Source organism: Nipponia nippon, unplaced genomic scaffold (assembly GCF_047370975.1).
Source record: "Nipponia nippon isolate SJK-2023a ecotype South Korea unplaced genomic scaffold, ASM4737097v1 scaffold_31, whole genome shotgun sequence".
In the NCBI taxonomy this organism is placed as follows: Eukaryota; Metazoa; Chordata; class Aves; order Pelecaniformes; family Threskiornithidae; genus Nipponia; species Nipponia nippon.
This window is the reverse complement of record NW_028262349.1, coordinates 1,200,921-1,224,813: the sequence shown is the minus strand read 5'-3', so window position 1 is coordinate 1,224,813 and position 23,893 is coordinate 1,200,921. Positions and strand designations below refer to the sequence as shown.

Below are 23,893 nucleotides of genomic sequence, written 5' to 3'. Positions count from 1 at the left end.
CATCGCCTCTGCGCGGGAGCTGGGCTGCAGCTCAGCAGCTCGCTCCGTCGTCCGCCGGACCCCCCGGGTTCACCCGACGATCTGAATTCAAGCACCTCGTGCACGAGCCCAGAACAAGTTACAGCTCAAGGCACCGCAGACGCTTGGGCTGACTGAAGTTACGGATGGGTTAAGACTAGATGAAATCTGGAGTAATTTATCATGTTCCAGAAGTGTCCTGCTGTGTTTACAATTAAAATACCGCAGGAAAACAACACTGTCCACAGAAAGGGGAAAGATCTGTGATTGTTCCATATGCCCTCAACCCTTCTGGCCTTGAATCCTTCGGCCAGACACTGCATTCAACAGGTTAATGAGCTGGAGAGCTGATCAAAGGAGAGACAGTTGTTCCCCCTTTAATTTCTGTTCAAGTCACAAGCGCTCACAAATATTTATCTACAGAAGTCACAGCACTAATCCCATCTCCTTCCTAGCTTTTAAGTTTAGTGATCAAAGTTGTACAATTTCTTGAAGACAGTTTTCAATTTCAGTTAGTGGTTTCTTCTAAAGAATAATAAAAAAAAAGTACTTTTCATAGGGGAAATGAAAAGAAAACGGGTATGTTCTAGTGAAAATTAAAAGAAACAAAGTGAAACTAGGCAGCTTAATTTCACACCATCTCTTCGAAGGATGATCGTAGGCAATCCCCTTGCACCAAATGCCAGAATGAGGGTTTCGCTTTCCCGGAAAGGCATTTCGGGGGACAGCGCATCTCCCTCCCCACCCACAGACACCCCCAGCTTCGCATCAGAATATGAGTTTGCATGGAAACCCCTCCACCTGCCCCCGATCCTCTTCCAAACGACCTCAAGAGCGACAAGCAAACCCCCCCCTGCGTTCCCACCCCTCGGTGGCCCAAGGAAAGCGGAGGCCGTGACAGCGGGGCCCTTGCTCGAAGGCGGCCCTGGGAAAGGGCTTTGTTTTGGTTTCCCCTGCCCTCCCACCCTTGGCTGGCCACAGCTGGAGGCACACAGCTTTCGAGGCCTGGCCTGGCTATCGGAGCTAATTTGCCAAGTTGCATTTCACCGTTAACTACGCGAGCCCTACACGGGACACGTGCATCACTGAAATTTCACCTGATAAATAAATGAGGCTAAAACCCGGTGTATGGCGTGGTAAACATTTCCTAACTATGAGCAGCCAAAGGAAAGAGCGTGACTGAGCTCCAACAGCCAACGCTGGCCGTTTCCACCTGTCCCGCTGCCAGGGGACACGCGGTACCTTTGCTGGGCAGCTGCAGCAGCGCGACCGGCCGCTGCTGTCACGGAGTCAATGCAAATGCAGTGCCGTGAGTCAGACAAGCATGTGCAGGATGTCTTCAACAACAAACCGCCCCCGGGCGCTGCAAGCACGTAAAGGTGTTTTGAGCATCAAAGCCGAGGCATTAGGGGTGCATCGGGGGCACGCCGCTCCTCCAGCTCAGGGGAACCGAGAACCTGCAGTCTTCCAGTCCATTTGTCAGAGGCGCTCGCTTTCCCTCCTCTGTTTCCAAAGAAGTCTAAATTAGATTTCTTCAGAAGCAAAAGGCCAAACTTCCCCACACGAGGGCAGTGATCAGGACGCTATTAGAAACGCCTTCCGAGATGGCCGTTCTCCTTCCCCCTCCCGGTGCACGCTGCTCCTGCGGGGTTGTTTGTCTCCGCTCTCCATTTGTCATCCTCGCTCAAAGAGCACATGAGTCAGACCGTGCGCCGCAGATGCTGCCGATAAAAGCACACTCCATTTGGGAATATTAGCAACCCTGCAGAACAAAGACAGCTAAAAAAACAAATCCCCATCCACTGACTCCCCACCAGCTATGCCAGTAAGCGCCTGGTAAATGTCACTGGCTTTACACTGGGTATAAACACCGGCCTTTGGATGGGCCGGGTTAACTCCTCAACTCCTGCAAGATGGGGAGCACGCGCCTCGTGAAAGGGCAGCAGCCGAGGTGCGCCTTCGGCAGGGAACGGCGCCCGTCCCGGGGTGCTCGCTGTAGCTCTGTCCCAACAAATACCCCCAAGAGGAAAAAGGAGATATGCAACTCATTTTTGCACAGCAATATTACATAGGCTGGATTTTTGCTATGTATCATTTTCCAGAGCAGCAAAAGCGAAGCAATTAATATTCGCATGGAGCAGTCACGGCAGAGCTCGGGCCCTGCCCAGCTGAAGCTCGGCCCCACAGACCAGCAGCTTTGCTTTGGAAAAGGGATCCGACGAGCTTAAGTCAAACGGCACCGACTGTAGGTGCTCTCACCACCGGCTTGGAAGCGGTTTACCATAACAGAATTAAACTAGACAAAAGGCAACACTTCAGTGCATGTTAATAATTCCCCTAAATAAAACGACGCATGATTAAAAAGCCGTCAGCTTCAGTGCTGATAAACCCCGGCAGGCCCTGACTGCGCCGTCACCGTCTCACCCCAGCTCTCGGCAGGTCTTAACGCTCCTTTCAGGCACATCTGGAGAACTATCCTGTTAGCTACAAAACCAGAAAAAACACCGTGACCCAGTTCAAAGTGTACAACTTGTCTATTTTCGATAGAGCACAGAGCCAGCTGCAGTGCAGACTGTCCTGACCAGAGGCAGAACAGAAGTCCTCCTCCGTCGGCACACGGCGCCGGGCTCTCTGCAACAAGCTGCTCCTTCTGCACCAGCCTGCTCTGCTCGTGCCAAATTCCTCTTCCTAACACTCACAAACTGGTTCTGCAGAAGCCTGCAATTAGAACAGCACCACGGGTACCAGTGCCACAGATTAAGGATCGAGAGCTCCTCTGCTCACAAGAGTTTTCTTTAAATCTTCCAGATTCAGATTAATTTCTATGTAGTGCGTTTGGAAGCCACGAACGTAAATGAAGGACTGGAGGAGTTTCCAGCAAAAAGGGTTAGCCTCTATAGTAGCCAGGCTGCATCAGCCTAAAGATCCCTTGTGCAAAGCTGCTCGTCCTGGATAGCAGCCAGCAGGAGAGGAAGGAAAATGTGCAAGAAACCGGGCAGTCCAGCTGGGCCGTAGCTACTGGTTTTATGATTTCTAAAGCTCCAGGACTTAAAATGATTTGAGGCTCTTCCCTTATCACCGCTGTATCTCATCTGTTCCTTGCAACACAGGAAAGCAGTTGTACAGCACTCACTGTGCGCCAACAGCTGGACAACGCTCATCCGGAATGTCAACCTGTACCGGAGGTCTGAGAGTGCCGAAAAGGCCAAGATAACCGAGAAACTGCTGAAAGACTCCAGAGGCAACACCCCAGAAAAGCAGCAAATTGCAGATCCTTGTTTACCCCCCGCACTCCTCCCTACCGCCTTCCTCCCCCCGCTCCACCACAGCGTCTCCTCGGCCTCTGGCTCTGCACCGGGCGCTGCTGCTGCTGCTAACGCCAGGTGCTGCAGCCGCACGGACCGCGTCCGAGACCAGGGTCCGTGCTGTCCCTAGCAAAGCGGCGTGACGGGGAGAGCAGCCAACAGGCTGCCTGCAGACGAGATCTGCTGCTCTTCTCCTGCCCCGTTCCTGCTCGGGCAGGAGAAAAGAGGAAAGATCAATTCTAAAGGAACACTTTCCTAAGTAACAAAAACTTGCCAGCAAACCTCACAAGTTTGACGTACAATCTCTCTCCATCAGTGTCTAAACAAAATATTTCTCCTATTAATTTGACAGCGTAAAGGACTTGAAATCAACTTGCACTTTCTAAATCTTCTGCAGCTCCAGGTCAGAGGAGGCGGGCGCAGCAGGCAGCCAGGTGCACGCGTGGCTGCACGTGTCAGGCACACGGGGCTGCCACGTCAGGAACAGAACCTGGTCTGTCGGAAGGGGAACGTCGGGTTCCTCCAGGAGCATCCCTGCTGCATCCAGGCGTCCTCTGCGCAGGCAGCGACCCTGGGTGCTGTGGAGCCCCCGCGAGAACCTCCGTAACAACCGCTGAAACACAAGCTCTGCCCTGGTAAAAGGTATTAAAAGCTTATCTTTTAGACGTAACATGATTAATTGTTATTAACATTTAGGTATACCGGAAAGGGAACGATGGGTAAAATAGACATAAACTAGTCTTTATGTGACTTGAGCCTTAAACATACAGAAGAGGATGAAGACACCTTCCTTTACAGATTTACACCAGCGTCGCTCTGGAAAAGGCTGTCCTGTTTCGGGAAGTGCCAAATGTTTGATCAGAACCCGAATCCGATTCATCGTCTTGGTGCTGTTCCCTGCACGCTGGCAGCAGGACGACCTCACCTCACCTTGACAAAGAGCAGCCCCCCAGCTGCACCGGACTGCGTGCAGGAGGACGAGCTCCTCTAAGGTGGGAAAGAGGCGATGGTACAGATGCTCAGGCAGGCCGTGATGGGTACAAACGGGCCGGGTATGCTTGGAGGTGGCCTCTTCTACCCTGCTCCACAGCACCCGGAGCTAACTTCCATTGCTCACCACCACCGCTCTTGCAGAAGAGATGTTTGCAAGACATTGAAGATCTGTGCGCTTTCCTAGATGCCTGGGAAGCAGGGTTTCAGTTCTGACGTCTTAACTGAATGTTAGGAACAAGCACGATACCTGGCTATTTAAACTAAGGTGCATTTGTAACAGACTAAGCACGCCACTTGGACTGCAGCTCCTCGTACCAGCAAGAGAAACGCAGTCTGTTATTTCCTCTGGGCAGGGCCTAACACTGCCACTGAGCAGCTACTGCCCGACAGACGGCCCCGTGGTCACCCGGCTGAACGAGATAAGCTCCCCCGGCCACCGGTGTGCGCTGCTGTCGCTGTCAGATCACTGGACTAAGGCTCTACGGCTGTTATTTGGGGAAATACAGCGCTCCCTGGGAATCGGCATCAGCACAGGGCAGAGTCAACAGCAACAGGTACAGCAAAAAAATCAAATAGTTTTTTTTCAAAGGCATGGGAGTTGGATAGAGCCCAGCGTAGTGAGAGCCGCCTCAAATAAAACATCGAAGGTTAGTACATCGCAGGTCTGCACCGAGGACGCGTCTGTCGTCTCGCCAGGTCTGTTGCAGCCCTAGTGAGGGGAGAGACGCCAAACATGTCCGTGAACTTGAGCAGAACAAACTCACCGCCAGCACAGCCGCGTGGTTAGTCTTCGCTGTGCTGCAACTTCGTCTTGCAGGGACAAAACGCAACCTGTTGGACTCACTTTCTGTGGGGAGGATAGCTTGTGACTACCCTCTGGCCATTTTCACCCTGTATTGATGAATGCAAACAACTCTTAATTAAAAGTGCTGGAGTTAAGTCTTTGTCACATTTTAAAAGAGGCCAACGCAGGAATGCAGCACGCTTGAGTCACACAGCAGGTTGTACAGCATCGTACCACCAGAAGTAGCCCCACACTTCTCCTAATTTTCCTTTCCAAATAATTAACATTTACGATAACTGTGTCAGCTGCTTTGGGCTTGTTTGGCCACCTGGACCCTCGGTTCAGGATTAGGTCGAACACACGGGAACCTTTCGGTTGCTTTCCTTCACCTCAAGCTTGGCATCGCTTCTGTGCCTGCTTATATAGGACACCCTTCCTTGCACAACAGCTTCGAATCTTGAGAATTCGAGTTTTGCTGGATGTTTGTGGATCCCGCCACCAGCTGTCACCTCTTCAGGAACGCAAAAACAACCCAGAACAGATTTGCAGTTAGAGAACAAGTCTTTAAATCAGACACTTGCAAAAGCACGCAGAGCTGCGACCCTGCAAAAATGTTAAAAGTGGGCTTTCAATGGCAAGGTAATTATCAATTTATCTTAATAGAACATTAAACCCAACAACTTCTTTTGCAAAGATGAAGGGCCCCAGCCTGCTGAACTTCTAGCAACACACAAACGCTTTTGTACAGCCTGGCAACAAAATAAGCCTCTTCAAAGTACCAGGTATTTCTTGACCATGGACAACGGAGCTCCCCATCTAATTTACGGCCGTGCTAACAATGTGGGAAACTCATTACAAGAAACAAACAACTGAGATGTGGCTTGCCACCTCCCACCTATCCCAACAAGCCCCGTCCTAAACTACTTTCCAACTGCTTCTCTCCTCCGGGAAGGTAAACAGCCCGTCTGATCCGCACCCACCCCGTGGGTCCCGCCTCGGGGTCGGCCCGCTCGCACACCACGCTCGAGCGCTCGCTCGCCTTGCCGTACCGACGGGGAGAAGATTTGTGGGAGCGGGACAGCTCGTGGGAAGGCAGCAACGCTCTCCCCGCGCCCCCAGTTCCCACGGACGGCAGCAGAACATTGCACCGTGTCTCATTTCAGCCGGTCCTAAAGCGTGCAGCGAGGCACAGGGCAAAGCCTGCAAACCCAGAATGCAACTTGCAGATGTAGCAGCTTGCAGGCTAAACACAACACAGACCGGTTTGCACGGGCTCTTTAAATCATTACATTCCCCTTTCTTGTGAAATGACCTGCAGACACCATGACCATTTTAAAAGAGCACATAAGCCGGATCAGTACTGGTTTCTGAAAAGCTACTTTGAGAGTTCTTCATACACAAGAACATACTTGTATCAGCTCCAGAAGAGGAAAAAGCTGCCTAAGATGCAACTAACTCATAAGCTTTCCACTTGAAATCATCCACAGGAACAACCCAACTGTGAAAAACATGTGAAGGCAAAACTCGAGTATCAAGTTGTTGAATTAAGCTGCTCGCTCACGTTCCCCCGCACAGAGTCCGAGCAGGATCGGAGCGCTCGGCCTGCGCTGCGTACCTGTTCGGATCCCCGACCCGGACAGCGCGAGCTCAGGGCTCCACGTCAGGGCAGCGAGCGCAATACGCAACCGCAATACGCAACCGCAGGAAAAAGCTATTTCTCAGGCCCTTTCTGGAACTCCATCAAACTGAGCTGCCTGTTGATTTAGCTGCTGATGGACGTCAAGCGGAGCCAGCTACCAATACAGACAGCCCTGGCGCTGAACCGAGCTTCAGCAACGGTTGCAGTTCTGAGTATTTTTTTTTTTTCTTTGCTCTGCCTGGAACCACGTAAATAGCATTTCTGTTTGCTATTAATCCTTTCATGCTTGCGCTTCCCAGAGTAACCGCTGCTGGGAACAGACTTGCGTGCCTTCAGCTGCCCAGGGCTTGCCCGCCAGGCCGACCTGCCAGCCCTGCAGAATGCAAAAAAGCCGCCGGCGCAGGAAGGAGCGGTGGTGTCACCGGCAGGACGACGGGCAGGGCACAGGCGTCGAGGTTACAGAGGAAATCGCTGCAGAAAACAGGAGCAAAGATGCCAGTGTCGGGAGGTTGATAATCCTTCCACAAACAGACCTTTGTGACATGTGTTTGTAAGCTAACGGCTATAAAGAAATTCAGTAGGCTTTTCTGTGAAGCCTCTGTACACCAGAGATGCTCGGTGATAGCAGTTGCACTTGGGATTTCAGCCAGAGGAGACGGCACGCTGCAGGCAGAAACTAATACATTCATCACTAAAATTCTACAGTAGGCACAGAAACAGCTGAAAACATTAAGGAATATTGCTATTCTAACTCGATCTTACGCCTTGCTACTCCCTCTGACCATTTGAATTGCCAGGGGAAGTATGAAGGCAAAGCATGCTCAGAACGACGGCATCTACACCCCTACTCATTTCAGTCTAATAGTGAGCAGGAGCAGAGGTGTGAAGAGCCAAGTTATTACAGCCCCTGAACATCTGAGACTGGAGCGAGCCCTGACAGCGAGAGGAAGAAAGGGGTGAGGATTAGCAGGGCCCATCAGCCGCACATCACCCGCAGCCCTCGCTAGTTCTGCTGTTTGCTAGAGGGAGGAAGAACAAAGCAGCTGGCTATTACGAGAGAGAAATCAAACGGCAGAAACGCAGCCGTGTTTTCCGAAGTGCAAGTTTCAGACTTTTGAGTTCTGGAACAGGACACGGGCACAGCCTCCAGGCAAAAGCTGCTGAAAGAACGAGGGTGTTCAGACTAGGGTGGAGGGACACCGCATACCTGGAACGAAACCCAGTTACCACCGGGCTCCACCAAGACCAGGGGCAGCGGGCTGAGGCTCAAACGGGATAAATTCAGCTTTAAGAAAAACTGACAGCCAAGGGAACTGCTTTCTGGAACAGTTTTCATACAAAGTGTTATGGTGCCTTCACAGGCATCCTAAAGACGAGCAGGATTTGGTCTCTGAAGCACAGCGTTTTGAGAGGCTCCGGGGGGCACGGCCGCCACCACGTCCCAACCAGGCACTACCCACCAGCAGGTTTTAGGGTGCTCGGGCCAGACCAGCTAGTGACACAGAAGCATTAGTAACGCAGCTGAGCACTAACTGAGTCACCCAGCCGCGGGAAACTCCCCGAGTTCACTGCATCGTCTCCCCCTCCCCTCCCGTCGTGGGAACGGCAAGGCAGGGGACGCCGCGGAGAGCCAGGGCAGGGGACGCCGCGGAGAGCCAGGGCAGGGGACGCCGCGGAGAGCCAGGGCAGGGGACGCCGCGGAGAGCCAGGGCAGGCAGACGTGACCCACCGAGCCGGGTAACGGCGCGAGCTGATTCACGCAGCCCCAGCCGTGTGAACAGCCTGCAAGCACATCGCTGCTCTTCCCCATCCAATAGTAAACACTAGACTGAAGCCATTTTATTTCTCTTGGGGAGACTCCCAGCGTTGTTTTGGCACAGAAACAACGGAGCAGCCGTTCCCATTCTCCAGCTATGGCAGTTTACTCCAGCTCCTCTCGAGCTCTCAGCTCACCTACCGTCCCCCTGCCTTTCAGGGTCCCTGAGGGACCACAACTACCCTTTTTGCCCAAGGTCCGAGCTCTCCAAAGCCAACTGGGCTCCTTAAACTGAACTTGTTGGGCCTGTGAACCCTATTCCAAGCCATTCTTACCCAGTAATGCGTTTCCCAGATGCGATGCTCAAACGGCAACTGGCTAGAAACCTGTTGTGGTGAAGGCAGCTGTGAAATCCAGCACCTGACTGTGGGAAAGCAGAGGTCATCTCCCCAAAGCCAGCGAAAACAAAGAGGTGTCAACTCATTTGAAGAACGAATAGCAACATCCATACCAAGACAGACAGACCAAAGGAAGCATCAGATCCGAGAGCGACGGGGAGACAGGAGATTCCACCAGCGAAAATAAATACACTGCGGGTATCCCCGTGCGATGCACGCAGCTACTCCTCCGCTGCAATTGCAGCATCTCGGTCCTGTCCATCTCAAGCATTTCACATCACTTCAAGCCATAATAGAGCAGATTTTTGGTGTTGATTGCACTCCCGCAGCCCTGCACTCGTTCAAGCTAACCGCGGGAGATGAGGGCAGACAGCCCTTATTGTTGCCTTGGACATTGAACCTGAACCCCTGCATCAGTTCTCCCCTCTCCTTTTTCCACGATTCAGCCAAATAGCAAGATAGCCTTGGACTGACACTCCAGCTTTGAGAAAATGAGGAGAGCGGGTGCTATTAACGGGCATCACGCCCTCGGTGCTCCCAGGGTGCACTCTCTCCATCCCTCTGGTCTCCCAGGGGTCTGCGACCGTCCCACTTGAAGGGCTTCACGCATCGCTTCAGGGTACCCAAAAATTCCCAGCCCTATAGAGGCCCCCAGCTCCCCAGGCACAAACTTTCTGTGCAAGAGGAGGGACGGTATCATGTCGAGATGACCCCAGAGCCGCGAAGGAGACAGGTACACAAACAGGCTTGTCTGTAAAGCGATGCAGCGTGACATGGCTGGAGGGCAGCCAGGAGCAGAGAAGCTGGGAATGCATTCAGGAGACCCACAGTGCAGATAACTTTGCTGCAAAAGAATGTTTTAGGGGTGACTCGTGACTGTGAGAGAAGATACCGAACAGCAGTTTGGTACTGGTCCATAAAGCACATCTATTTTGCTGAACCTAAACATCCAACTAACCAAGCCCTTACTCTCAGTTTTTGTGGCAAAGGTGTTTAGCGTTAGAGTCTTGCAGTCTCTCCTCCTCTGTACGCATGGAAAACTTCACAATCGGGCTGCAGTTCACGGAAAATTGACAGAAGGTGTGTTTGTATCGCCAAACTTTAGTCCGATACGAACTTAACGCTGAAGGTGACAAGAGGTACAAAGAAAGGAGAAAACTGGAAAAAACAGGTTACAAAATCACAGCACCTTAAGGTACCTCTGAGGAGGCTGAAACCTGAGCAAGGCCACTGGAGAGAGAGAGAAAATCGGGACGTCGCCCCAGATCTTTTTTCGATATATTAAACTGGGATTATCTCAATTATACTAAAAAAGTCATACACAGAAACTGCCACAATCTCAAATTTCCCTTGACTATCTGCACACTGCTGATTGTGTCTGATTAAAAACGCAGAGGAGTTTTGCACATGCTGCAGAAATTAATTTCTTAGAAAAGCATTTCGAGCACACAGGAGGGAAGGCAAGGTGGTTTGTAAGTGCGTGCCTAGAAGAGGTGAAGAGAAGGGACATTAGAGAACGGTCATCACCGACAAATTACAGACTGTGGGGGAAAATGGGCTAACTCATCCGCCAGCCAGGGACGTGAGAGGGACCTTCTGAAGAATCGGGCGTCATTAAGTGGCGCTGGGTGAGCGTCTAAGAAAATGCTTTGAGCATCTCGCCGAGCTCAAATTAGAAGTGGAAAACTGTAAATCCTGTCCTCTTTCAAATGCAATCCAACTTTGAGCAGGGGCTGTTGCATTTGGAAGCGTGGGGGTTTTTATTTTAAATACTAGCGCTAGAGACACGGCACAAATTCACCTGTCAGCTTGACTCCGAGAGCAGCAGCCCAGGAAGGGAGCAGGGCAGCCTGATTTTGTCCAGCCTTCTTCCAAGGTGACAGCGTTCCCCAGCACGCTTTCTAAGCAAAGGTTGCTTTAACGCCTGCCTGAGAGAACAGTTAGTCACGTCTAGCTCTGCAGAGGCACACGCTGTAGTTAAAAAATAAGTGGGTCCTCCGAGTAAGTCACTCTCGCCCTGTTTCAGAGCTGCCCAGCGAGCAAGGAGAGCCCTGAGGCGAAACCACAGGCCCGAAGACTCCAGCCCAGGCTCCTGCACCAGCTCCGCCACAGCCTTCCCGCACGACCTTGGGAGAACAACTGACCTCCTCCTGCGAGGCCACCCTAAATTTTAACAAAGCACTTAGAAAACAGCATTTGTCACAGGGGAGACAGGATTCTTGTCGCTGCTGATAAAGTTGTAAATGTGCTTGCACAAGGACCGGCGGCACACCGAAAGCAAGCCTTTGCACAATGCAGAAGTTAACTATTATTCCTCTACGGCTCACCTGCTGCAAGATCCCGCATGACACTGCAAAGAGTAGTGAGAGAACTTCAAACCATTTAAAAACCCACCAAATATTTTGTAAGAGACATTCATCGTTGGTAGGGAGCTAACTAACAAAAAACCCCTGCTCAAAACAACCCAAAGGTTTGAATTACAGCTTGTCTCAAAAGCCCGCATAACGCGTTTGCAGACCGAGTAACCGTTTTTGCTGAGCGCAAGGTTTTACTACAAAAGATGAGCAACTTTCGCTCCACGGCTGCTCCAACGCAGCCACGACACAAAAGCCCCCAGCCCCGCGTCGGAGCCGTCTCCGCTCCGACTGAGGACAGGGCGGCTCCTTCCGCTGCAGACAGTCGAACCCTGGAGGGTACAAGCCCAAAAAACCTCAATTTCTGCCTTCTGAGCTAATCTGCTCTGTTTCTAAAAGGCACCAGGCTTCTTGGGGACAGCCCCAAAATACTTGCTGTTATTCCTCGTGCCAAAGCACAACAAGCTTTGGTCATTCTTAACGGATCTGAGCTTCCCAAAGCTTGTGTCCCTAAAGCTCGCCCCACCAGCTCCATCACAGCAGCGTTAAGAGCTAGGCTTTCATCCTAGCAAACATTTTGTGCTGCTTAGTTCAAGTGCAATAGTTCAGAAAAAAGAAAAAGGTTTCTTATAGAGCTTGAAGAAGAGCTTGGGTGTTTAGCTGCTGTCCCACAAAAACTAGGAGTTAATGTGTTGTTAGCCACACCTTCCTTCAAGAGCAAAAGAAAAATTAAGAGCAGGACTGGTTTGCAGAGGCAAGGGCTTGTAAAAGCAGTTTACGTGACTCATGCTTTTTTTTCCACACTGAAACCAATGAGAAGGGGCAGCAAGCGCTTTCAGCACGCCAAGGAATCATTTCCTTTTGTTGCAGGCTGCCTGCAATAGGATTAAAATTGTCCGTACGCGCCCTTCGCAACTGTTCTGCAGAACTACCCTCTCCTCATCTCCCGTTTCAAAGTCAGGCGCAAAAATCCGTGTATTGCGGAGCTTCGGCGATCTCGGTGCCCTGCATCGATCGGCGCAGCGGGTGTGACCTTGGCAGAGGCACCGTCTTTACTGCAACAGGGAAAGGAAAAGGAGAGAAGTTACTGGCAGCGCGGGCCACTCCTGTTGGCAGGGCTTTGCAGCCCTAGCAATACTTTATAAGGAAATTTCTTGGACGATGCTGCCTATCCTCATCTTACTGAGGTTTTTTTGTATTCTGCTGCAGATGCTCCACAAAGTTATTCTTAGCAGGTATTCTGTACAGAACCAAAGCCGTCCCCAGGCTAGGGACTATCTGCAGAAGCACCAAAACAGATTTGAGATCTGCTGAGGAAATAACACATCCCTTCAGTTCCGAGCCACTGAAGTCAAGACCAGAAGAAGCAGAGACAAGGCAAGTCCCGGGAGATTCAGGTCTGAGAAGCTCCCAGTACAGATGATGTAATGTGGTTAGATCAGGCTTTGCCCAACCTTTGGCTGTTAATGGTCAGAGACCTGCTGGCATGCTTCCAAACTGAGAATCGATTACGTTTCATCATTGGGCTGCGGCGATATTCAAATGGAAAGCTTCCAAGGAAAGTTCAAGTTCTTCATTTGTTTGTACTGGGGGTGCCTGTTTCTTCCAGATCAATGATTTACTGTACCTGGCACAGTCCTGGCCATGTCCTCACGGTTACACAAAAAGGTCGGATTCATAAAAACCTACTTATGTCTAGTTTTTAAAACGATGAAGAATTCCAACACTGCTGTCGTAGTTCAACTCCAGCCCAGGCTGGAGGCACCAAGTTCAGAATTACATCAAAGACACCGAGGAATAGGATCTATCGTCCGTGGTTTGAGTTTTTTATTTCCCCAACAAAGGTTGGTCTGACCCGGGGGATGTGGCTCATCCATTTCCATCCAACAGTTCCCAATAATAAATCAAGCTGAGGAAAGCAATAGGTAGAAAGCAGAGGTGCACTTCAGGTTTAGAGGCACGGCCCCCAAACTAATTGCTGACTAATTTGGCTCTTCCGAGGCACTTCTGCACACACGTTTTCCCCGCGGCCTTGCACGGCTGGGAGCGTGCAACAGCAACGCTGCGAGCCTCCCCGGGCTGGACTGGCAGAAAAGCTGAATTCTACGGAAAGAACAGCTCACGTATGAGCTCCTGTGTACACAGAGCGGAGAAGGAGAAACCCAAAACAGAGGGGACATCTCCACTCCGAGCTGCCATCAAGACTTAAAAGAAGCAACTTTCCCTTCAGATTTTTAACTGAAATAGCTGAGTGCCTAATAAGCAAACTGCAACTGCCTTTACTCAATCAAATGGCATTTGGGGATTCCAGATTAATTCCAGTGAATTACAGCAGCAAGCAACTGAAAGTTGCCAATATCCATTTTATTTTAATAACTACGAACAAGATTTAAAATGCCAGAGGGCGGGGGCTGCATGTACAGCTAATAAAGGTGTCTGGTCGCTTAAGTGATCTGGAGACAGTTCTGGGATTCAAAATTTAAACAAATACTAAACAAATGAGCTGGTGCAGAGGAGCAGAGGAATGCTGGCCTCAGGGCTGAGGAATGCAAGCCCGTCCAGACGGCAGCGAGAGCGCAGCTGTACGTGCGCCCTGCGCTGGGATGGGAACCCAGCTGGAAACACGCACAGTTAGTGCTGTTCAGGCACTTCTACATATATCTATACTCAGAAAAACCAGATAAAGAACAAGCAAACCTGTTTAATGACAATATGCCTATGCAACTCATCTTCCGCAACTTGAAAGCACAAATTCAATGAGATTCAGATAAGAGATTGAGGGCTTTCACACTAGAAAGTCAGAAATCAATTACAGAAACAATTGACAGTTGGATTATTCACCTAAATCCCTTGCACCCTCTCAGCGATTTGCATGTCAAACAGACCGAATCTCACAGCAGGACAGACCATTTCCCCACCTTGTCTACAAGTTCACACAGGACCGAACCGTTCCTCCCGTTAGCCCACAACCAGGGCTTCCTATCTCACCAGAAAATAAAAGGTTTAGTTTAAAAATCACAGTAAGCATTTTTGCACAGATAGAAAAGTGCTTAGGCAGCTCTAAACTTCAAAGAATTTATTACAAGCCAGGCAAACCTGGTTTAGCACAGGCCTCTGAGGCTCTCTGACTGCGTGCGATACCGTGAGCAGTGCCAGAGCACCATGGGTTTCTAAAAAAACCAAACCCAAATCCGATATGTATATGGCCGGCACCATAGATGCCACCACACCGTCTCATTAAACGGTGATGGGTAACGTCTTGCCTGCCCGTCAGCATCTCGCACAGCAAACCAAACGTCAGGTTTGCTCAGTCGCGTGTGACTAACTTGGTCAGCTCCTGGGCTAGCAGGCAGCACCGGGCACCTCCGCCTGGCATACAATACTGTCAAACAACGAAACCGCAGCTCTGCAGCTGGGAATGGCCATAAGGATATGTTCGTGTTTACCCAGAGCTTAGGTGTTTCGAAGGAAAGGCTGATTTAATCACCCTGGCTGCTTGCCCGTTTGGCAACGGCAGGACAGAGCAGCAGCTTGCCCAAACTTCAGGGACCCCCTTTTTCCTTCCCAGATCTCCAACGCTCCTCAGCCACGGCTCTCCCAAAAAACCCTCGATTGCTCTCTCAGGCCAAGGAGCGGGAGAGTAGGAAAGCAGGCTCTGTTTACCGCTAGCTGTTGGGAGGAAAGCCCACGGGGGCTGCCGCTGCTGAAGGTTAGCGGCACGCAGGTGGAGCGTGTGGGAGGGCAGGAAGGACAAAAACCAGAGCCAGTAAGAACTGACTCAGCAACGCTCACCCCCTTTCATTATCTCAGATCTTAAAGCAGAAATGTGAAAATACACTTTCAAAATGAGAAGGCGAGCTGGAGATGGTTTATATAACGCTGCTGGAAGCAGGCAAACGTTTTAACTCATGCAAGGTCCCCAGAGCAGAGATGCATTGGGAAGCTGCAGATGAAAGATGGTATCGCCAGTCATCGCGGGCTGCAATCAGCCCTTACGGTGCAGAGCCCATGTCGGGAGGCGGCTGAAGGACAGCCTTCCCACGCGGGAAGGGACGGGATCGCAGCCAGCATGACGGGAAGGGAGAGTCCCACCCGGCGCCGCGAGGGCAGCGAAGGACAAAGTCTTGCTCCTGGCTGTCAACATCGGCTTCAACATCCAAACAACACAGCTCTGCAGACACCGCAGGGCATAGTGTGTTATCATTTCCCCTGAAAACAGCTAAAAAACAATATCTTTAATGAATTAACTATGCCCCAAAACAAATAATACTCAGTAAAACAGGAGTAGCATTGCAATTTAAAAAAATACAGCCTGTTTTCCTTTCTTAGATAGGTAAGGAACAGAAGCATCATCAAAGCTGGCAGCTGCTGGTATAAAAGAGAGGCCACCAGGGCCGGCTGAAGGGCCACCATGAAGAAAACAGACAAAACCCCTGCTGTACTTGTTTTTCCATCATCTAATATTAGGCCATGTAGGTATTTATGAACCATTCTGCAGCGCATTCAAGCCAATTCCCAGAAAATCACGTGCCTGCGCAGTGAATTCAAGATTAGGAAGCTTTCCAATGTTTTCTTGAGAAGAGATGTGATCACCATGCAGGACTAACAGCAATTTGAAAATCTGCCTTGTTGGTTGGCTGCCAGATACTGACCCAACGAGCATCTTATTAAGCCTCCAGTCATCGCTTCCCAGCTATTTGTGTCAAACTGTGTGCTCTGAGGCTCGAGGAGTCTAAAGCAACTTCAGATGAGGGGCAGAAGGAAAGATATTAGTTACAGAACCACATTATAAAACATTTGAAGAAATACTAAGTGCTCAGAAATCAGTGCTCATGTAACAACCACATGACGAGAGCCTCTCTGGTCTACAGCTGCGAGAATAAGTCAGTAGTCATCGGGCCTGAAAGGCTCGTTTATCTTCTCCGTAAAAAAAAAAGAAAGAGTCAAAATGCCACAGACATTTCCAGCCACTTTGGACAATCAGTCGAGATCAATTCCCACCTCCTTCGGCCTCGGACACGGAGGGCGTGAGTCACACAAGCCACCGAGCGGGGCAACACCTCTGTCCAGATCTGACAGCCCGATGGGTCGCTGTACCCTCTAACCCTCCCCGTCCCCGGGATGTACGCTGACAGCGCTCAGAAGCCAGAAAAAGGCCCGTTAAGTCTGTGTAACGATGTTCTATTTACTAGAATCCGTGCAGATGCCTGTATGAACAGCCCTGCAGCGACGGGGACAAGAGCTACTGGCCGTGAAGTTTCTTATTTGAACAACATGAGCTCTTTACGCAGCCTGCCTCCTCCTCCTGTTCCACCTCTGGACAGCTGCTAAGGGCAAAAAGCACTCAGTCTGCACCGATTGCCTATCTTCAAGGAAAAAAATCATGCCTAGAGGGCAAGGCAGCTGAAAGCTGCCCAAAAGTCTTCCGACAAATTTTTGTATGAAACAGCACCTTATTTAGACAATTTGAAAAATGTTACCGAGGGACAGCATGGCTGGGAATTTGCATAATGGGCGTCTACATCTTGCTTACCTAACAGGAGAAGAATCCTGTCTGTCAGTAAGTCTAGACTGCGGTGTTGAATCCAGGGGACCGAGGAATCTCCCGGCCAGAAATAACACCGGGCGCAGGGCAGGGTGCTGCCATCTGCTGACACCCACCGCTGGGTCGGCGAGGCGGCAGAAACCTCGCTTTTTGTAGGCATCTCTAGAGCGGGATTGCTCTGCGGAGCCAGGCTCAGCGCTCAGAGCAGCAGGAAAAGCCATCCTCCTCCTTGCAAAGCCTACGCTGACTCTCCCAGGCGCTGCAGGGAGGCCCGTAAGGAGTCGCGTCCCCTCTCGTGCCTCGCTGCGCTGGGCTGGCCGGACCCGCTGTTAGCTGTAGCTGCAATTAAAGCACTGGCAGCGTGACAGTTTGTTTCATTAAAATGTATGTACATTATTTAATATTAAAAGGCCACAGCATAACAACAGCTTTCAAACGTGAAACACTCCAAAGGCTTAGGTGGCTTAAGAGAGACCTCTGCAGTTCGGAGCGGCTCACTGCAGGCAGCCACTCCTGATGGGGATTTTCCCCTCTGAACTGGGTTTCAGCAGGTAAGATGCCCAAAAGGCACACAAAGGCGGGCGTTTAGCCACCGTTTCCACCTCCAAAAGCCTCGCCGCGACATCCGCGGAAACACAGCACCGCTGGCTTTGGAGTCACATAGATCTCAACTCCTCCGAGCGGCTGCCGCAACCGTTGGTCCCCTCTCCGGCTTTCCCTCCTGCCCCGAAGCAGCGTCAGCCTGGCCCGCTTCGCCCCAAAGCCCCAGCGGGGACGTCGAACGCCTCCCGAAACCGGGGAGGCTCGAAACGCGCTCAGCCTCCTGCCCCTTCAATCCCAACGGGCGCAGTAACAGCAAGCAAGCAACGCTCCTTCGCTTCTTTGAAATACAGCACCCTTGATCTAAAGATAATCCATCTCTAGGTATGTGAGCACGATACTCTATTCTCAGCTACGGGTTTGTCATCTCACCAAGCCTAAGTTCTTTTACCTTGCTGCTATTTCACCCATGGGACAGGAAATATAGGATTTCACAAAAGGACTGCGATGCCCGAAGGGACTGTTGAGGCTCCACGGCAAGCGCTCGCGCCAACAATTACCCTACGAAGACGGAGGCGACCAGAGAAAGGCGACACCAACGCTCGCATACGGCAGCCCGTATCCTCCGGTGAAATTCTCAGCTATTGAGTGTTCCAAGCAGCAACAGATATAATTTCTTTAAAACCTACTGAAAAGATGTCTAAGTATTTCATGTAAGCAGCTGCACTGAAAAGTCAGCATCTGGTGACCAGCGGGGCGATGACGGACAAATGGGATGTGGTTAGACCCAACTGTGTCGTGTCATGCGTGATGCCACAGCACTGCCATCCGTACGGCAGGCGAGATTCGAGACCTCGGAAGAAAAAAGATGCGTAAAGACAAGGTTGTGTGAAAAACTGCAGAAACTGTTTTGGAAAAGGAAGCAGTGGAAACGCGCCGGTGAAACGCCGTTTCTAGGAAGTCGGAGCAGAGCGAATGCCATGCTTAATCTCACCATCATTTCCTTCCTAAAGTTAGTTGTCCGATGTGGCCCATCTCCTTTACGCAGTGAGGTCAGTGAGGCTTACTAGAAAGTAAGCTACAGCTACAGGCATCGTTCCAGTTTAAATCAAATTTAAATATTGCATTTGGGGGCACACAGGGAAAATATCAACAAAATGGACAAACTGGTCTAAAACTTCCAGAACAACGCTATGATTTATGCTGTGCTCTGAGATCACACCAAGTTCCAGGGCAATTTAGAACAGCACAACTGATATTTAGCTTATTTCTTCTATAGAAAAGTCATGAGGCTTTAATCACCACGCTGCTTCATTAACTGGAGATTAGTAATTACAGGACTGGTTAGTCAGCACTACCAGACAATGTTTTAGTGTTGATTGTTTGTATAGGGAAGATTGGAACTGACGAGTTAATAATTTTAATGGAATACAAGGTGATTTGCAAGAGCTGTCCTCAGCAGAATGGACAAAAACCATTACGGTTTTGCCTCGTCACATACTTCCAGAAAGTAATGGCTTCAGCGGGATCAATGTGAAGCCAAAGATGAGAGAAAGCAGCACAGGACAAGCGAGGCACGCACCTTAAACCACGTGTGGAAGCTCCCGCCTCTACCCTGACCGTTCTGCTTCGAGGGCAGGGAGAAGACAGGACATTCGCAGCATCTAATACTCCAGCACAGAGCAAAGCCGCTATTATACAGAATAAAAAAGCCATCATCTGCAGCATCTCCTGCTCGCGTGCTACCGGTTAACACGTACGTACGTTCCAGCAAAGGCTAGATAAAAAAGGAAACTGCACTTCATCATCCAGCTACAGCAGTTACAGCCTGCTGCTTCCCTTGGCTCCCAACGAGAACAAGGCTCCCACACACACACACCTCACGCCTTCTGACTAAGAGGGACATGTCTTCTCTGGAATCTAGAGATCTTCTCCCCTAATTAAGGAGGTGGATTACTGTTACATAACGAGCAGAACGTCGCTCCGTGTGGGCAGCGCGTAATCGCCAGCCTTTGTCTCAGACCGGCAGGAGCACGAAGAGTCAGATCGGAAGAGCACCTCGGAATAGCTAACGTAGCTGGGCCACCACCACCACCACCACGGTATTATCTGCTGCGGCATTTCCCCGCTGTAGCAGGTAAAACGTAACCATCGATGGAAGGCAAACTAACGATGAAACGATAGGGCCAGTTTCACAAGGGTAGAGGTGTTCTCGCTCACCTTCTTCCTGCAGTGGAGCAGTTTCGGCTACCGTCTCGTAGGGCGCGCCGGCTGCCGGGGATCCCAGTTACGATTCCTTCTGGAAAGGAAACGGGAATTCAGGAGATCCATCACTGATATACTAAACAGATGGTACATTATTAATGAAGTTGTAATTTGGAATAATATATTTTACTCCGTTGACTGCGGTTTTATCACAGCAATATTTACTTCAATCATTAGTGTGATAAGGAAGGCACTGCATTCCCTGCAGTTGTCGGTTTTTACTGATATCAGTTTTCCACACCAAAGAACTCAACGTCCCAGGAACGTTTTGAAATGAACATCGATTTGTTTGCATTTTACAGTGTTTCCAAGCACATCTTTATTTTGTTGCATACAACAGACACACACTGACAGGGAGCCCATTTTCATTTGTTTTTATAAATAACCTGACACTGGAGATAACGAATGCTTCAGCCACTGGATGAGAGCTCACTCGAATATTCTGCTCTAGATTTCACCGCAGTCCAACTACGGGACTACAGCCAACAGATGCTGAGCGTAAGTCCCCCATGGCGGGAGAGGTGTTTGCACCTTCATATTTTTGGGGGGAATGCTGTATAGCAGCGTTTTAGCGAAGAAGCCAGGAGTCCTCTGGCTAAACACAGCCAAGCTTAGTTTTCAAGAAACGAGCACAAAAAAAAAAAAGGTCTAGGAATGAGCTGGCCTTAAGAAAGCATTAAAAACACCCTGAGAAAAACCCAGTCGTGTTTAGCTTTCTCACATGTTGGGATGCTCCCCTGGCACCCCGCGTTACCCGGCTCCGCGGGACGTCCTCCTTCCTGCTTACCAGTAAGGCATTGCTCAACCCTCTCCGGTCAGCCCCGCTCACCCCACCGAAGTCAGAGCTGCTGGGAGCCAGAGCTAGGGATTAATGCCAAGAAACCATCTGAGCTGAAACCCAACCTTGCTTGTTTTCTCCACTTACTGTCTGAACACAAACAAGTTGTTTTTTTTTTTAAAGGAGTAAAACCCACGTCATTTAGTCTCCACTGGGTTTTAGGCCATGGCTTGCCTTGCCCCTTTCACCTCTATCTTCCTCAGATTTCAGTAAATCAAAGGGTGAGAAATAGCCCTCTTGCCAAAACGATCATTTTTAAATCAATTTTTTTTTTTTTTTTTGAGAATAGCAATTCTCACAACTATCATTTTCCAAACAAGAGTGGCAAATGCCAGCTATCCACACAAATACGAAGGTGAGAGCAAGAGAAAAAGCCTTACGATGAAACACAACTTGTGTTAGGTTAGGAGAGCAAGAGACCAAAAAGGAGCGTGGGGTAAAAGCGCAAACACTTCGGACACAGAGCAACCGGCGCAGGGTTTGCCATCGGCCTCTGACGGGCTCCGAGCCCACCGCCACCGACCCGTCCCTCCTCCGGGACCAGCAACCCAAGCTTTCCGCAGCATCGTCCGCGAGGCAGCCCCGGACCCCGCCAGGGCTTCGGCCGGAGCAGAGCTGCGCCGGGCAGAGCAGGTGGAGAGGAGCCAGCGCCTTCCTCCCGGCCCGAAATAGCAAATGCCCAGGCTGGGGCCTCGCTCATTGCAATCATTCCTGCTAAAGCAGCAGGGGCCTGCCTGATCCCCCTTCAGAATTCGGTAATAAACTCGAAGGGACTGAAATCCAGGGGATTTTGTCAGTCGAGCGGCATGCCCCTCCCAGGATAAAGCACGGGCAAGGAGCACGCACAGGACTGTGGAGCTGAAAAACAAGGGCAGCAGCACCTGAAAGGTCCTGCAGGTGAGAAAGGCCACCAGGAACAGGGGAAAACAAGTCCTCAGGGGCAGCGCTTTCCGCGATCCCCTCGCTCTGCCTCCAAGGAGGCATTTGCATCCCAAGGAGACGCAGCTCCTGCCTCTCCTGCAGCAGGGGTTAGTAAGCCTCTGCAGCGAGGGGGTGCGATGAGCGGCCTGGAGGCATTTCAGCCCTCAGAAAGTCAATACGCTCTTCAGCCCTTTCCCTACAGGACGGTGTGCCTTTTGTAAGGGAAAGGAATGAAGATGACTTTCCCAATACCCTGCTAATTGCTGACAAAGATGAACTTGCCCCCATAAATCCCAGGCTGCCCTAAGCCAGCCTTCAGCTGCGATCCCCCCTCTCCATTGCCTCCCAACTCTTCCAGCTATATGTGATTTCATAGTGTGAAAAAATAATTACGGCTTCTAAATTGCAAACAGATTTAAATAGCAAGTAGCTTGGCCCCGGGAAGTATGTGCAGTTGTTTAAGTGCCTCTGGTGCTCTGTAAGAGCTGATAAATGCCAAGCTGCTACGGGAATCAGCTGCCACCTCCAAGCTGCAGGAGAGAGCTCGACGCCTCATTTAAAGAGAAGCCACCCAAAATCAAATCTACCTTTTGACTAAATGAAGTCCTGAAGCTGTAACTAAAGTGAAAACCTGAAATGACGTTACACACATTCTTTATTTTTATTTGCATTGTTCTTCCTTGAACTTTGTCAATGCACCTGCCTTCTTGATTGCTCTTTCTTTTCCTTTTCTTTTAAAAGCAACACAGAGACTTCTGGAATTTTTAAATTTTACATCAGTCACCATTTGAAGAGCTGTTTAGGTTTTCTGCAGGCACTACTTTGAGGACTACTCCAGAACCGGAGCAGAAGGCTCCGCAGCTGCAGGCAGTCCCTGAGCAGCCCCCATGCAGCAGGCGGGACCACCCCCCCCACCCCCCCCCCCGCCACACAGCTCCGGTTCTGCGAGGAGATTTAACACCCCATCATCCCAGAGCGTCCGTCTCTGCAGCGCTGGCTCGCGGCCTCTGCAAAGCTGGGCAGGAGACGTGCCCGTAGGCTGGCCCGTTGCTGGAAGGCTACCTGCGAGGCTGGAGTCACGCTGCACGGGCCAGCACCGCTGCAGGAGCGGCTGCCCCCTCCTCTGGTTTGCAATCAGTGCCAGCTCTGCAAACACCCCAAACTATGCCCGATTCTCACCATCGGCATTTCTCCTGCCCAGACTTTGGAGCTGGCGGTTAGTACACGAGGAACAGTTTGCAGCAGGGGAAAAAACAACCCAACAACTTTCCAGATGAACACAATACCATCTTTGGCTTTCCGCAGAAACGAGCCTTTTGTTTATAGGCTTGCAGAATCTGACTCCAGGGGCTGCTCTGTTCTTGCTCAAAGAGGGAAAACAAGCCTGACCTCAGTGTGCTGGAATAAACTCTGCCCCCGCCTTCCTTCCACGCTTCTCCCAGTGCAAAGGTAAAGAACACGATACCCGGCAGCGTGACCGAGCGAAGCGTGACCGCACACACTCATGTTTACTGACATCGAAAACAAGACCGCTAGAGCCAAGGAGGTAAATCAAGCGGAGTGCTCCTCATCAGGCCGCGCCGGCCGGCACCTCCCAGCTGGCGAAAGGCCCTCGGTAAGTCAGCTGGCCCCCGACACACGATGTACAGCACTCGCTATTTAGCACATACCTCCCCGCGCACCGACGGCCAGGCTCACAGCAGACGCTCCCCTATCTCCCACTTGTACCGTTTCCTACCCCGCCGATAAGCAGGCTGCCATTTCCTCCAGGCGGATATTGCACACCAGCCCTTGCTGGCAACAACGCCTGAACCAAGAACCTAAAAGTCGTCCTGCGAGACTCGGAGTGGCTCTACCACTCATTAGAAACAGCTACTCGTCATGGGAATTTGTCACACCAACAGGTTTGGAATAAACCCTTGTCTTGTTTGGACCTTCTTGACCTATGCCCCGTTTACGGCACGGGCCAGAACCCTTTGCTCAAGCCTCCTCTGCAAACATGCAAGCGGCTAGCAATGCAAGTACCAGCACTTTAAGAGATACCTGGAGTGACTGTGGGCAGCAAGGAGGGGAATTCCTTTCCGAACTAACTGGAAGCGGCAACAGTTGGTAATGCAAAGCATCTCCCAGGGCCGGAGCCTGCAGCTGCCAGATCATCCATTCCAGCCCACCAGAAACCCTGCGGTGCCAGGAACGCCGTGGGAGGCAGTCTCTGCAGCAGAGCCTTTCCACGAGGATCGGCCAGCTCACCGGCAGGAGGAACTTGCCATACGTCCCTCGGACACTCCAAGATCCGGCAGATCGCGGAGCAGGCAGGCGGCCGAGGCTATCAGCTATTCCAACTGTGATTAGCAAAAAGTTCTATGAAAAGATTAGAGAGAAACTTAGGAATAAAAGATTCAAAACCTCCTCCTGCCGTAGCGAGTGACTGCTGATTCTGTTACTAGTCCTTAGGATTTTTAAAGGATGCTCGAATACGTGGCAAAGCATAAAAGTCAAAGATGCTGCATTCATACGGTGAACAAGACACCAACCTT

At 50.8% G+C, this 23,893-nt stretch overlaps 1 protein-coding gene across 5 annotated transcripts in view; it reads right to left on the bottom strand.

The window, feature by feature from the left end:
• The window catches only part of GNG7 (G protein subunit gamma 7), a 79,828-nt gene that overhangs the window by 35,705 nt on the left and 20,230 nt on the right, over positions 1-23,893 (bottom strand). For 2 of the 5 annotated variants that reach the window (XM_087769215.1, XM_087769217.1), the window contains exon 3: positions 19,553-19,631. The gene's annotated coding sequence lies outside the window, so the exon portion shown is untranslated. Of the gene's footprint in view, positions 1-1,035; positions 1,781-5,080; positions 5,208-19,552; positions 19,632-23,893 lie in introns of those variants that run through there. The other 3 variants (XM_087769216.1, XR_015707308.1, XM_087769218.1) reach the window with 3 other exon arrangements.